The 15,475-nt window shown below is 46.3% G+C and overlaps 1 protein-coding gene across 1 annotated transcript in view; it reads left to right on the top strand.

Moving 5' to 3' along the window:
• Positions 1–15,475, top strand: part of lamc3 (laminin, gamma 3) — a 138,403-nt gene that overhangs the window by 21,113 nt on the left and 101,815 nt on the right. The gene's annotated exons all lie outside the window — the stretch shown is intronic.

Genomic DNA, 15,475 nt, shown 5'->3' with positions numbered 1-15,475 from the left:
ATCTTCATACACCCTCACCCGGGCGACCCAGCCGGGGGTGATCAGTCCCCGGCTTGTGTCCAAGTGGCCTGTCGCTCCACGGATCCCCCCTGCGGATCCACAGCCACCGCGAGGCCCTCTCTGCGGCCTCTAAGATGTTTCTGGTGGCTTTTCTCAATAGCAGTCCTCTCACTCCAAGGAGTTTGAGGGTTCGCAGCAGTGAGTGGCCTGCGAAGCCTCGGCACCTGACCTCAACTGGCTCACAGCGGACTTTCCGTTGTTCCGGCACTCCGAGCTGAGCTCTGCATACTTAGCCCTCTTCCGCTCATGGGCCTCTTCAATACGGTAAAATATATTCAAATAGAAAATAATTGTAAAAATATTTCAAAATGAAAATGAAGATGTCAAATTCCACCATTTTTTCTGTGCTAGACGCAAAAAATTCGTTTTGGCAAATATCCTTGGACCATAAATCATCATTACTCACAACATTCAGCACCCCTTTTGGCCGATATCGATTCCTGAAAATGCCCTTTGGCATAAATTCAGCTAGTGAGGTTTTCCAACGCTCAATGGAGCAAATTTTCGCAGGATTCCCTTGTGCTGTCATTGTGGATGATATATTGGTTGGTGGACGCACAGTAAAAGAACACGACGACAACCTTGAAAGAGTGCTAGAACGGGCAAGACAAGTAAATCTCAGGCTGAATCCACTGAAATGCAAATTCAGACTGAATGAGGTGAGCTACGTGGGTCATGTCTTCAGCAGTGATGGCCTACATGCTGATCCATCGAAGATTAAAGCCATCAGTGAAATGCCAGAACCTACCGATGTCACGTCTCTTCAGAGATTTCTTGGTATGGTCAACTATATGGGCAAGTTTATCCCTAACCTCAGTGACATATCCGCTCCGCTCCGCCAGCTAACACACAAAGACACAGTATGGTGTTGGCTGCAGCAGCACCAGGATGCTTTCAACGCCTTAAGGAAATGCCTTACATGCCCTCCCGTCCTGTCGTATTACAACGTCGAAAGGCCTGTCACCTTAACATGTGACTCCTCGCAGTTTGGTTTAGGAGCAGCGTGCCTGCAGGACAATAAGCCTATCGCTTATGCCTCACGTGTCCTCACACAAACTGAAATGCGCTATGCGCAAATAGAAAAAGAGCTCCTAGCTGTAGTTTTTGCTTGTACCAAGTTCAATGATTACATCTACGGCAAACCAGTGACCATTGAAACTGACCACCAGCCCTTGGTGACAATCACTAAACGTCCCATACACAGCACCCCTGCTCGACTCCAACGGATGTTGCTTCAGCTCCAACGATACAACATCACCCTCGTCTACAAAAAAGGAAAGCACATGTACATAGCAGACACCTTGTCACGGGCCCCACAAGCATTTGTACATGAACAGTCCAATGACGAAAACGCCTTTGAGGTAATGAATGTTTGCAATATCTCATCATCACGTATGGATGAACTTAAACGCCATACAGTAAACGACGCCACACTGCAAATGCTTATGAATACAATCAGGCAAGGATGGCCAACTAAACTGCACAGTCTTCCCCCAGCAATGCAACCATTTTACCCATACAGACATGAACTGATCACAGATGATGGTCTTGTCTGGAAAGGCCACAAAGTGATCATTCCAGAAACACTTCAGATGGAATACATGCAAATTGTGCATAGGGGTCACCCTGGAGCTGAATCTACCAAACAACGTGCACGTGGCATATTCTTTTGGCCTACCATGACAAAAGACATTGATGCTTACATCACATCTTGTGCCACATGCAACAGTACCAAACCCCACCAGCAGAAAGAACCCCTTCAGCTGCATGCAGTTCCAAGTCTGCCATGGTCAACAGTAGCAGCTGACATTTTCGATTGGAACAGTCACCAATTCTTAGTGCTTGTCGACTCGTATTCCGGCTGGTACGAAATTGATCAGCTAAAAAATTTAACTTCATCAAGTGTCATACAAAAGCTAAAGAGACACTTCTCAGTTCATGGATCACCTCAAACCCTCATCACAGACAATGGGAGACAGTTCGTGAGCAACGAGTTTAAAGATTTCGCCATGGCCTGGGACTTTGTTCATAAAACTAGCAGTCCAAATTACCCTCAATCTAATGGCCTAGCTGAGCGCGCAGTCCGCAGTGCTAAACAACTCATGGAAAAGTCCAAACGTGATGGCACTGACATCTATCTCAACTTGTTGAACATGCGAAATGTTCCACGGGATCCCAAGCTTGGCTCTCCAGCTCAGAGACTAATGTCCAGACAAACCCGCACCACCCTGCCACTTCACAGCTCTTTGCTGGAACCTTCTCCTTTAGCCTCCAGTGAGGTTCATGCACAGCTAAAAAAGAAAAGACTGTGTCAAAAGAACAGTTACGACAAAAGATGTAAACAGCTGAGCACACTCTCAAAAGGGCAAGTAGTGAGGATGCAAACCCCTCGTGGTTATGATAGCAAAGGAGTTGTGAAGGAAGTCTGCAGTGAACCAAGATCTTACATCATCCTGTCTGGAGGAAAAGAATATAGGAGGAACCGCAGACATCTCCTAACTGTGAAAGAGCCCAAGCCAAGTCAATATGATGATGAGGATCACCAGGTAATCCATGCTCCAACAACTGTTGTACTCACTCAAACAACCACAGGTCAAGAAACCTCTCAGACACACGCACAATTGAGAAGTAGTCCTTATGTGACACGGTCTGGACGCATTGTTCGCCCTAACCCTAAGTACAAGGACTGAAATGCTCGATATGTTGTTTTGAGTTGCACACTAATTTTATTTATTTGTTTATCTTGGTTAGCAATACCAGTTTCTGCATAGTGCAATACATTTTCTTTACATTTTATTCATTTACAATATGCAACAGTTCCTTTTGGTTATTGCACAAGTTTAATATGCCTTTGTTGTTCTAGTAAACAGGTGTATAACAAATCAAAAAGTGAAATAATGTTCATTTTGCAGAAGAATTCTGATGTAGGTGCATCTAGAGTTTAATCTTGTTTCATGTTTAGTACCATGCTTAGGAAAGGGGATGTAGTACATTGATATGTGTGACAACACTATCTGTATGTGCTTATGCAGTCTCTCTATCTGGCTCCGCCCCCCTTCGGTGTGGTAGTCACATGTGAATTACGTAATACACTGGTGTGATGGTGGTCAATAAACACACAGATTATCAAGCAGAAGTTATTGCCGTTTTATTTATTTTGCACGAGTCAACAAGTAGTTATAAAGCACACATTAATGCCTTATTCTGGACAACCATATTGTAGGTCCTTTAACCCTAGCACATATCTGAACAGTAATCAATAAGCAGCAAATTAGGAGTTTATTTCTGGAGAGCACTTAATTAGCAGTGAATATGTTTTCCCTAATATAAAGTTTTTATGGTTCACCAGCTGGGGGGGGGGGGGGGGTCATTCTAGAAGTCATTCTCCTCTGTGCTGTTATTGTAAGAGTTGTGGTGTGGACTCTGCTATTTACATTAGAGTTTTAAAACTTAACAGTTATATTTTTTGTTCTTGATGTGAATAGCCCTCTATATGATTGATTAATGATTGCATTGAATTCTAGGGATGTGCAAAATACAGATTTGAAGAATTGGTTCCCTTTTCAGTTGATCAGCTGGAATTTGACTTGAATTGGCCACACTCTACAGGAAGTTGAGTCTGAATGACAGGAAGTAGAATTAAAGTAATGCCTTCAGGGAAATTTTTTTCCACCCTGGTTCATAAATTTGTTAAATATGAAGATGTATACACTGCCAGTCAAACGTATTTGAACAGTAAGATTTTGAATGTTTTTAAAGAATTCTCTTCTGCTCACCAAACCTGCATTTATTTGATCCAAAGTACAGCAAAATCAGTAATATTGTGAAATATTTTAACTATTTAAAATAACTACTTTCTGTTTTAATATATTTTAAAAATGTAATTTATTCCTGTGATCAAATCTAAATTTTCAGCATCATTACTCCAGTCTTCGGTGTCACATGATCCTTCAGAAATCATTCTGATTGGCTGACTTGCTGTTAAAGAAACTATTATTATTATTATTATTATTATTATTATTATTATTATAAGTATTTAAAAAGTTGAGTATTTTTTTAGGTTTCTTTGATGAATAGAAAGATCCAAAGATCAGCATTTATCTGATATAAAAAGCTTTTGTAACATTATAAATTACAGTGGCTTGCAAAAGTATTCGGCCCCCTTGAACTTTTCCACATTTTGTCACATTACAGCCACAAACATGAATCAATTTTATTGGAATTCCACGTGAAAGACCAATACAAAGTGGTGTACACGTGAGAAGTGGAACGAAAATCATACATGATTTTAAACATTTTTTACAAATAAAAAACTGAAAAGTGGGGTGTGCGTAATTATTCAGCCCCCTTTGGTCTGAGTGCAGTCAGTTGCCCATAGACATTGCCTGATGAGTGCTGACTAAATAGAGTGCACCTGTGTGTAATCTAATGTCAGTACAAATACAGCTGCCCTGTGCTGGCCTCAGAGGTTGTCTAAGAGAATATTGGGAGCAACAACACCATGAAGTCCAAAGAACACACCAGACAGGTCAGGGATAAAGTTATTGAGAAATTTAAAGCAGGCTTAGGCTACAAAAAGATTTCCCAAGCCTTGAACATCCCACGGAGCACTGTTCAAGCGATCATTCAGAAATGGAAGGAGTATGGCACAACTGTAAACCTACCAAGACAAGGCCGTCCACCTAAACTCACAGGCCGAACATGGAGAGCACTGATCTGAAATGCAGCCAAGAGGCCCATGGTGACTCTGGACGAGCTGCAGAGATCTACAGTTTAGGTGGGGGAATCTGTCCATAGGACAACTATTAGTCGTGCACTGCACAAAGTTGGCCTTTATGGAAGAGTGGCAAGAAGAAAGCCATTGTTAAAAGAAAACCATAAGAAGTCCCGTTTGCAGTTTGCCACAAGCCATGTCGGGGACACAGCAAACATGTGGAAGAAGCTGCTCTGGTCAGATGAGACCAAAATGGAACTTTTTGGCCAAAATGCAAAACACTATGTGTGGCGGAAAACGTCTCGGGTTACGTATGTAACCTTAGTTCCCTGAGGGAACGAGACGCCGCGTCTAGAACGCTATGGGGAACGCCATTGGCGGGCCGCACTCTGAACTGTGTATAACAACCAATGAAATGACGGGAGTGACGTCACAGGCGCGGTGACGTCATCGACCGGGAAGTATAAAACGCGTGCGTTTGAAGCCGGCGGCAGCTCTTTTTAGGAATGAAGCGAGCGCCGCAGGGTGCGGGAATTATGGTCCGAGACGCGGCGTCTCGTTCCCTCAGGGAACTAAGGTTACATACGTAACCCGAGACGTTCCCTTCCGGGAACTCGAGCCGCGTCTAGAACGCTATGGGGAACGAGACTACCAACGCCCCCATAATTTCCGAGCCCTGCGAGTGTCTGCTCAACCAGGGTGGAAAGGAAAGAGCCCTTGTCTAGCATTCCGCGGACAAGAAGGCCCTGTAGTCCTCGGCCCTCGGGCACACGAGGAATGGTAGTCTTCCTCTGTCTGGTCGCCAGCCAGAACGAGAGGTACTCCGCGGCCCTCAGGCACACGCAGAGTCTTAGTCCTTTGTCTGGGGGTTAGCCAGAACAAGAGGGACCGAATGACCACTGTCTAGCACTCGGCGGACAGATGGTGTAGGTAGTCCTTGGTCCAGGAGGACAATGCACTCGACCTCAAGAGTGCTCCCCGGCCCGCAGGCACACGGGGAATGGGGTTCTACCTCTGTCTGGTCTCCAACCAGAGCGAGAGGTGCTCCTCGGCCCTCGGGCACACGAGGAGTCTTAGTCCTTTGTCTGGGAGTGGCCAGAACAAGAGGGACTGCAACGACCACTGTCTAGCACTCGGCGGACAGATGGTGTTAGGTAGTCCTCGGTCCGCAGACCCACGAGGACAGTGCACTCGACCCCAAGAGTGCTCCTCGGCCCGCAGGCACACGAGGAATGGAGATCTTCCTCTGTCTGGTCGCCAGCCAGAACGAGAGGTACTCCACGGCCCTCAGGCACACGCAGAGTCTTAGTCCTTTGTCTGGGAGTTAGCCAGAACAAGAGGGACCGAATGACCACTGTCTAGCACTCGGCGGACAGATGGTGTGGGAAGTCCTCGGTCCGCAGACCCACGAGGACGGTGAGCTTGACCTCAAGGCTCCTCGGCCCTCGGGCACACGAGGAGAGGGTGATCCTTTGTCTGGGGGTTCAGCCAGAACAAGAGGGATCCAAGGCTCGGCCTGGAGCTCCGCCAGGACGCGAGGGAATAAGCCATTGTCTAGCATTACGCGGACAAGAGGGCACTGCAATCCCCGGCCCTCGGGCTCACGGGGAAGACAGTAGGTGCCTCCGCCTGGTAGCCAGCCAGTGCATGAGGCACTCCTCGGCCTTCTGTGAAGGCAGACGAGGAGTCTTAGTCCTTGGTCTGGGGAAAGCCAGAAACCAGAGGGACCGGAGTACACTCGGTCTGATAGCATCCTGCGTCAGAACACGAGGAGAATTAAGCCATTGTCTAGCATTCCGCGGACAAGAGGGCTGTGCAGTTCTCGGCCCTCAGGCACACGAGAACCGTGACCTCTGCCTGGTTCGCCAGCCAGTGCGAGAGGTACTCCTCGGCCCTCGGGCTCACGAGGAGTCTTAGTCCTTTGTCTGGGGGTAACCAGAACAAGAGGGACCGGAAGCTCGGCCTGGTAAGCATACCGGGACGCGAGAGTATGAGCCTTTGTCTAGCATTACACGGACAAGAGGCTTTTAGGTCTGCTCCTCGGCCCTCAGGCTCGCGAGGATGCAGGGACACTCCTCGGCCCTCGGGCACACGAGGAGCGTCGTGGCGAAAACGACTTCTCTTCTTTCCGCAGAAAGAATGCGCCTTGAGAAGTCTCCTCCTGGCTAGGGAGGTGGCTAACCCTCTAGGCCTAGCGCACTAGGCCGAGAGTACAGCCGAGCCTGGAGCGGCTCTGAGGTCAAGCTCATAGTACCTGACGAATGTCAGGGGCGAGGACCAATTGTCAGGGGCGAGGACCAACCCGCAGCATTGCAGATGTCCTGGAGGGGGACACCTGCTGTCAGAGCTTTTGGAGGCCGGCAGCCTCAGAAGGAGTAAGTCTTGGCTCCCCATGGAGCTGGGAGACCAGAGGACTTGGAAGTAGTAGGAATGGCATCTGTGATCCATCTACTGATAGCTCTGAACGTGCCACATGCTTTCTTTGTGGCCGTATGTGCCCAGTGCGCATACTGGACAAATATACTTCCCATTGGTCGCACTCCAAGAATGGAGGTAATAGAGGCTTGAGACCCCTCAGGGTCTCAACCTGAGTGCACCACCGAGGAAACCATACCGACGAGCCACCACGAGGGGCGTGGTAGGCCAATAAGCCGCCACGAACACCCTCAGGATGGAGTGAGCTGGTTTTGTGGGTTTGCGAGGACTCAGTACTGTACCAACGGGCAGTAACTTGGTCTAGATGGTGTTCGTGACACCATGAAGCAAACAGGTTCCACTTAAGGTTTCCTCGTGAAGGGAGCTCTGGATAGGAGCAGGGTCTCAACAACCTCAGTTGAGAGACCCGAGTCTATGAGTTGCGCCCCCCCAGGGGCCATACTCATAACTTTTCACCTCTCCATGTGGGGGTAGCAGGCCGCGCCCCCAGCTTGAGAGGGAAGGTCCAAGGCATGGTTGGACTAGCTGTGACGATGCCGGCATGCTCTTTCCAGAACTCCAGGGTGCACAGTGATCGGGAGAATGTGTACAGACGCAGCCTCAGCCACGTCTGTACTATGGCGTCCAGTCCGGGCGGACCTGGAGGCACTAAGGAGAACCAGAGAGAACCTTGCGATATCTATCGAGTCGCCAGAGGTCCCAACTTCTGAGTCTCCATGCTTCATTACTTCCTGATGAAGCCTCGATCTCCCGACCGTGGAGGAAACGTGTGACCAGGGGGCACTTGCCCACTGAGAGGCCACCTAGAGGGGCGTGGTAGGCGCTTATAGCCGCCACGTAACCCTCAGGGTGGAGTGAGCTAGCCCTGCGGAAAGGCGAGACTGTAGGAACTCCAGAACTGTACCGACCGGGCAGTTGACTGGGTCCAGGTGGTGCTCGCGGCACCATCTCGCTAATAAGTTCCACTTAAGGCCATACAGTTTCCTCGTAGAGGGAGCTCTGGATTGGAGAAAGGTCTCAGCAACCTCGGTTGAGAGACCCGCTCCTATGAGTTGTGCCCCCTCAGGGGCCACACCCATAACCTCCACTTCTCTGGGTGGGGGTGGCATATTGCGCCCCCAGCCTGAGACAGGAGGTCCCTCCTGACGGGAATCTCCCACGGAGAGCCGTCTAGGAGAGATACCAGGTCCGAGAACCATACTCGTGCCGGCCAGTACGGGGCTACTAGTAGCAGCCGCACTTGAAACCGACGGACCCGTTCCAGAACTCCCGGGAGCAGAGCGATCAGGGGAAAGGCGTACAGACGCAGCCTCGGCCACGTCTGTGCCATGGCATCCAGCCCCAGTGGAGCTGGAGGAACTAGAGAGTACCAGAGGGGACAGTGCGATGTCTCTTGAGTCGCAAACAGGTCCACCTGTGCCTGGCCAAATGTTCTCCAGATCTGCTTCACCACCTCTGGGTGAAGCATCCATTCCCCGGGCCTCAGCCCCTGCCTGGCAGGACGTCTGCTCCCACGTCCAGAGATACTGGACTGCTCTCTCAGGGAGAGAAGTCTTTCCTTAAGACCATAGGAGAATCCGGTACGCCAGCTTATATAAGGGGCGTGAGCGGATACCTTCTGGAAGGAAACACTTCAGGGCGTGGAACACGGCTAGCATCTCTAGGCGATTTGTGTGCCAGGAGAGATGGGATTGCTCCGCAGGCCTTGGGTTGAGCGGCCACTCATGACCGCCTCCCCATCCGGTGAGGGATGCGTCCGTCGCTAGCATGACGCGGCGACGAGGAGCTCCCAGAACCGGACCCTGAGAGAGAAACCAGGGTTTCTTCCACATGGCCAAGGCACGTAGGCAGGGCCGCGTGACCTTGATCTTGCGAAACGGGTTTCCCCTCGGGGAGAACCGCCTGGTTTGAGCCACCACTGAAGTGGTCTCATAAGCAGCAGTCCAAAAGGAGTACGTTGGAAGCGGCTGCCATAAGACCTAACAGTACTTGGGACTGTAGACAGTGGGTGACGGGCCTAGCTTGACCGCATTTACTGCAGTAAGGATCGACTCGAACCGAGCGGGTGACATTCGTGCCTGCATCGTGGTCGAATCCTAGACTACACCTAGATAAGTGGTTTTTAGAAATCACACCCTTCTTGGTGTTGAGTCTCAACCCCAATTCTTTCATGAGAGCGAGAACAACACCTCGATGTTGAGCCGCTAATTATTCTGAGCTGGCCAGAATCGACCAGTCGAGTATGCGGATGTCCTGGAATCACGGAGGAGCCAGAGCAGCATCCACACACTTCGTGAAAGTTCGGGTGAGAGCTAGGCCGAAAGGAAGTACTCTGTATTGGTGAGCTTTGCCCCCGAAAGCGAGCCTGAGAAACTTCCTGTACTGACTTCCTGTTCCAGACCCTGCTCGGGGTTTACCCCGCTGAAAGGTGTCGGCTTAGCGCCGAACTGAATAGTGTAACCTTTCTCTACAGTACGCAGGACCCACTTGAAACATTTGGCAGTAGTTTCCACGCTGCCAGAGAGTTTACTTAGGGTACCAGCCTCTCGAGACTGGTGTCTGGATTTACTCGAGGAACTAACTCGGAGACCTGTAACAGCAAGCTGGCAGGAAGCTCCTGAACTAGCTCCTCGGAAGTCCCCCGCGGGGGCTGCGAACTCTCCAGGGCCGCTACGTTTCCGGGCGGAACAGCTAGAGGATGTTCGCGGGAGATCGCCACGCCCTGTAACACTGGCAGGGTTAGCTGACTCATCTCCTGAGGGCCACGAAGGGGTCTGAAACCCGCACCCGGAGGTACGGTGCAAACCCCCTCGCGAGGGGCTGCCCTCAACGGCCCTGAGCCGTTTAGCCGAGGACTTCCTAGATTGGAGGACGACCCTCAGGTTGAACCTCTTCTTTTTCTTGGAAGCCCCCGACTTAGAGCGTTGCTTTCCGGGTCCTCTAGGCACAGCCGGAGGAACGCGGGCGGCAACGCTCTGTTTCTGCGCCTCTGATGTGGAGAGCTGGTACACGGCTGGGGTTTAAATCTTTCCCGTCAGGAACCCCAACACGTGTTCATTTGCTCATCAAACCTGATTTTTAGTTTTATTAAGCGGCCTGAAGAGCAAAGATGGAGCCTTCAAAAATGTTGCCTAGACCGGGGAACGGAGGCTGATAGCGTCTGTTCAACCCGCGGCGTCATCTTTACTTTCTAGTTTTTCCTAGATCTAAAACTCAATGTAGATCGGGAAGGACAGAAAGCTCCGTTTGGAAGTGCTGACTTAGTCCGCAGGAAGCAAAACGTTTGCTTTTCTGCGGCTCATGTTTGTTTATTTAGCTAATGCACAGTCAGCACAACCACCAGCTCATATACTGAGGCGATCAGGGGGGGGCGGTTGAATACTTTTGACAACGCACTTCAGATCAACCTCCTCGGAGGAAGATATGGAAAGCGTTGGAAACCTTTCCTGGAGGGAAGTAACCGCATTGCGGGCTTCCTCATCCAGAAAAAAGGTTTGCCGATCCACCAGATAGGAGAGGAGATAGGGTATTATTAAAACACCCGTCTCCAGTCCCTCTAATAGATCGAGCCGCGATCCCAGCGAGTGAAGCAACCGCTCCGCCTCGGCGGAAGCGGGGCCAGACCCGCGAGAAACGCTGGCGAAGACTCTCTCCTCGAAGAGAGCCTTCTGTGGAGCACCCGCAGTGGAGATTTTTACGCTCACACTGTGGACAGTCAGCCTTTTCGAGGGCTGACTATGCGTGCTCTACACTCAAGCAGACCACACATAGACTGTGTGTATCCCCACCAACAATGAAGCATTGGCAGGAAGGAACACACTATCTATGTGGCTGCTTGTACCGCCTAGTTTCGTAACACTTTTTTCTTCTTTCCCCCATGGTTGCATTTTAAAGGTCATACTACTCAAATAAAAGCCGTGCAAACTGGCACGAAAAAACAGCAGTATGACCGAGACAGACACAGACACAGAGCGCTCTCGCTGAATGACAAAAGCTGCCGCCGGCTTCAAACGCACGCGTTTTATACTTCCCGGTCGATGACGTCACCGCGCCTGTGACGTCACTCCCGTCATTTCATTGGTTGTTATACACAGTTCAGAGTGCGGCCCGCCAATGGCGTTCCCCATAGCGTTCTAGACGCGGCTCGAGTTCCCGGAAGGGAACTAACACTGCACTGTCAAATATGGTGGTGGCAGCATCATGCTCTGGGGGTGCTTCTCTTCAGCAGGGACAGGGAAGCTGGTCAGAGTTGATGGGAAGATGGATGGAGCCAAATAGAGGGCAATCTTGGAAGAAAACCTCTTGGAGTCTGCAAAAGACTTGAGACTGGGGCAAAGGTTCACCTCCCAGCAGGACAACGACCCTAAACATAAAGCCAGGGCAACAATGGAATGGTTTAAAACAAAACATATCCATGTGTTAGAATGGCCCAGTCAAAGTCCAGATCTAAATCCAATTGAGAATCTGTGGCAAGATCTGAAAACTGCTGTTCACAAACGCTGTCCATCTAATCTGACTGAGCTGGAGCTGTTTTGCAAAGAAGAATGGGCAAGAATTTCAGTCTCTAGATGTGCAAAGCTGGTAGAGACATACCCTAAAAGACTGGCAGCTGTAATTGCAGCAAAAGGTGGTTCTACAAAGTATTGACTCAGGGGGCTGAATAATTATGCACACCCCACTTTTCAGTTCTTTATTTGTAAAAAATGTTTGGAATCATGTATGATTTTCGTTCCACTTCTCATGTGTACCCCACTTTGTATTGGTCTTTCACGTGGAATTCCGATAAAATTGATTCATGTTTGTGGCTGTAATGTGACAAAATGTGGAAAAGTTCAAGGGGGCCGAATACTTTTGCAAGCCACTGTATACCATTCAAAAGCTTTTGAGTTTTTTTATTTTTGGGGGAAAGGAATTATAGAAAATAATACTTTTATTTAACAAGGATGCTTTAAATTGATCAAAAGTGATGATATAGACATTTAAAATGTTACAAAAGATGTCTATTTCAAATAAATGCTTTTTGAGCAGCAAATCAGAATTTTTGAATGATTTCTGAAGGATCATGTGACTGGATTAATGATGCTAAAAATCAGCTTTGAAATCACAGGAATAAATTACATTTTTCAAACATACATATTTCAAAATTGTACTGTTTTTGCTGTACTTTGGGTCAAATAAATGCAGGCTTGGTGAGCAGAAGAGACATTAAAAATCTTACTGTTCAAAAACTTTTGACTAGTAGTGTTAATGAAAATCAAGAGAAAAACAAGAGAAAAGTGTACATATAAATGAAATACAAAATTCTATAAGTAACATTTCTAACAGGTCTCTTTATGCCTGTAAGAACTTTACACATTCAAGACCTTGTCTTATTTCCTTATCTTAATTCTACTTTCAGATTTGACTTGCAATTCAGTGCACATTCAAAATGCTCACAACCTTGTTTGATACATAAAAACCATCAATGATAAATTATAAATACTTCATAATATTGTGACATGATTTAAATTGAGATATTGAGTTCAAGGTTTTGCATACATGAAAACGTTTTTTATTTTTTTATTTTTACTGTTTCTTCTCCGCCCTACACAAACACACACTCTTGAACTCCTGCCTCCATTTATCTCCCTTTGCACTCATTACTTTAATCACTAATTCTTTCACTGTGTAATTAGAGAGTGGAAGTAGTGATTTAGCCACTCTGTGAAACAGAGGGGAAGTCAAGTGTCTTTCATTTTCTTGCCTCCCCTCTTTTCTAAAGTCCAAACCCCTGAACTTTCCACTGCCACCAGGTTTCTTTTACAGTACAGTTTTATTTATGGCAGCCCCAGTTTGACTGCTGTGATCAGATGCTTCCGGGGGAATAAATTCTCCCCCTGCTTTCACATGAAAGGCACCGCTTACCTAGATCCAAAAACTTGCTACATTTTCTGCTGTTTATATTCAGGAAAGATCTCAGTTACTCTGTTTTTAAAATGTATTAGTCTGGATTGACTTATATTTTATGATGTTATGACTATGCTATGAGTACGGTTGATGAAAGATGGCTAAATTAGATATTTTGGAACACAGCAGGAAACGACAAACATCTACCACACATGGAAAAGTTTAAGTATTTTAGCTGACTGAGTGCCATTCTTAATTCTTTGCTTCCGGAGTTCGCTCACTGCTTGTGTGTTGTTTTAAATGGAGTTTTTTTTTTTTTTTTTATTCAGCTAGATATATGCTTTATTCCTCTTGTTAGCTTTTAATTGATTCTAGCAGGTATGAATGTATTGAATGTTGATATGTGCTTTAGTTTTATTATTGCATATGAATGCAGCTTACTCTTATCTTCAGACACCGCCAAAACTCATTTTAGCAGATAGCTTTATTAAGGTAATGTGACACATGTAATCCATTTGTGCACTGACACTCATATTACATTCAGTCACTTGTTGGAAAGCATCTGAGCGGGAAGTAATGTAAATATGTTGTGCCGAATCTCTCTGGATTCAGATTCAGCTGTTATTTTGTGTTACCACCCAAGCTTTCATAACTCGTCTGAAGGTTTTGTGGCAGTGCAGTTCTGCATTTTTGTGATCGTTAACAAGAATGATGGCACAGCACGCTTCCCATTTCCCCTCTCCGTCACTTCTTTGATGATTGATCGTTTTTAGCTTTCAAAACCTCTGTCAGATTTTTTAATAGCTGAGCTTTCCCTAATGGCCCAGTTGCCCATAGATTTCTGCTCAGTGAGGCGTTCTTCGACATGCTGATTATAAAGTATCTCCTGATCAATACGCAAGCCAGTTTACATGGAGGTGGTGACAAATCTTGGTGACAAAACTAAATCTTTCGGGGTTTTTTGGTTTGTTTGTATCCGCTTAGAGCATTCTTATCTTTTTTTTCTCATTGTTTCATTCTTTGTATTGCACGCCTCCTTATTTTAACTAGAAAATGAGCACACATTCACTTCTAATCTGAATGAAAGTGAGATCAATGAAGTCAAACTCTTTCATTACCACACGCACACACATATCTCCCTCCCTCTTATTTCTCCCACTGACATATTGTTAAATTAAAATGTGAAAAGGGAAAATGACTCATTTGACTGGCCATTTACAACTCTTCGTTTTTTCCTCAGCTGAAGCAGGCTGAATTTTCATGGAGATGAGCTGAATTCTGTGGATGTTATGAAGATGAGCTGACCTTTGTTAATATGGCAGACATGACTTGTGAAGCATGTTCTTCATTATGGCAACTTGCCTTTTTCAGTCTAGACAGATACCATTTTAAAGTCCCTTCAGCTCACCTCCTCACCCCAAAGAAAATCTTCCAGAGTGAGCTTTAAATGCAAAATTTAAAAGGAAAAAATTATCACTGATATGCACTTGTAATTACAGAAAGACAATATATTTTCCCTTAATCCTCAAAGATCTGAGCATTAATACTAATGTATTTTCATTTTTTCTTTTTTAAAAAGAAGCCAGTCATTTAAAAAATATATACTTTTTTAAGCATGTTCTGCAATATTGCTTGTTGGGCTTTCAGAGTGTCTATATGAAGATTGATATTTTCGGTAAATGTAATCTGTTTCCATTCACTATATTGATCACATATCTATGGAAGCCTGATTTCACCATTGAATAAAAAATAAAAGAAGGTAATTATCTCACAATTCTGACTTTTTTTTCTTGCAATTGTATGTTTAAATCTCGCAGTTCTTAGAATTGTGAGTTACAAAGTCAGAATTGTGTGATATAAACTCACAACTGTGAGTTATAATGTCAGAATTACAATTCTCGCAATCGCAATTGTGACTTTTTTTCTCAAAATTGCGAGTTTATGGCCTGGTTTCACAAAAAGGGCTTGGTCTAAACCAGGATTAGACCGAAGTTCAATTAGAAGATTTAAGTAATTTTTATAAACATGCCTTATAAAAAACATTACTGGTGTGCATCTTGAGACAAACCAAAGGCACTGATATATTTTAAGACTAATCAGTGCTAATCAAGATTTTTTCAGTTGAAACAGCTCAGACTTACATTTTAGTCTGGGACTAGGCTTAAGCCTTGTCTGTGAAACCGGGGGTAAATCTCGCAATTCTGACTTTATAGTACTCAATTGGGAGTTATTACGTCAGAATTGTCAGAGATTAAAGAGATATAAGCTCGCAATTCTAAAAACATATTTGTTTTTTCATTATAACTTGCAATTGTAAGTTTAAATCTCAAAATTCTGAGAAAAAAAAGTCAGAATTGCGAGGAAAAAAGTTAGAATAGC

Source organism: Garra rufa, chromosome 5 (genome assembly GCF_049309525.1).
Source record: "Garra rufa chromosome 5, GarRuf1.0, whole genome shotgun sequence".
In the NCBI taxonomy this organism is placed as follows: domain Eukaryota; kingdom Metazoa; phylum Chordata; class Actinopteri; order Cypriniformes; family Cyprinidae; genus Garra; species Garra rufa.
Note: the sequence above shows the minus strand (reverse complement) of the source record. Positions and strands in the feature narration are given on the sequence as shown.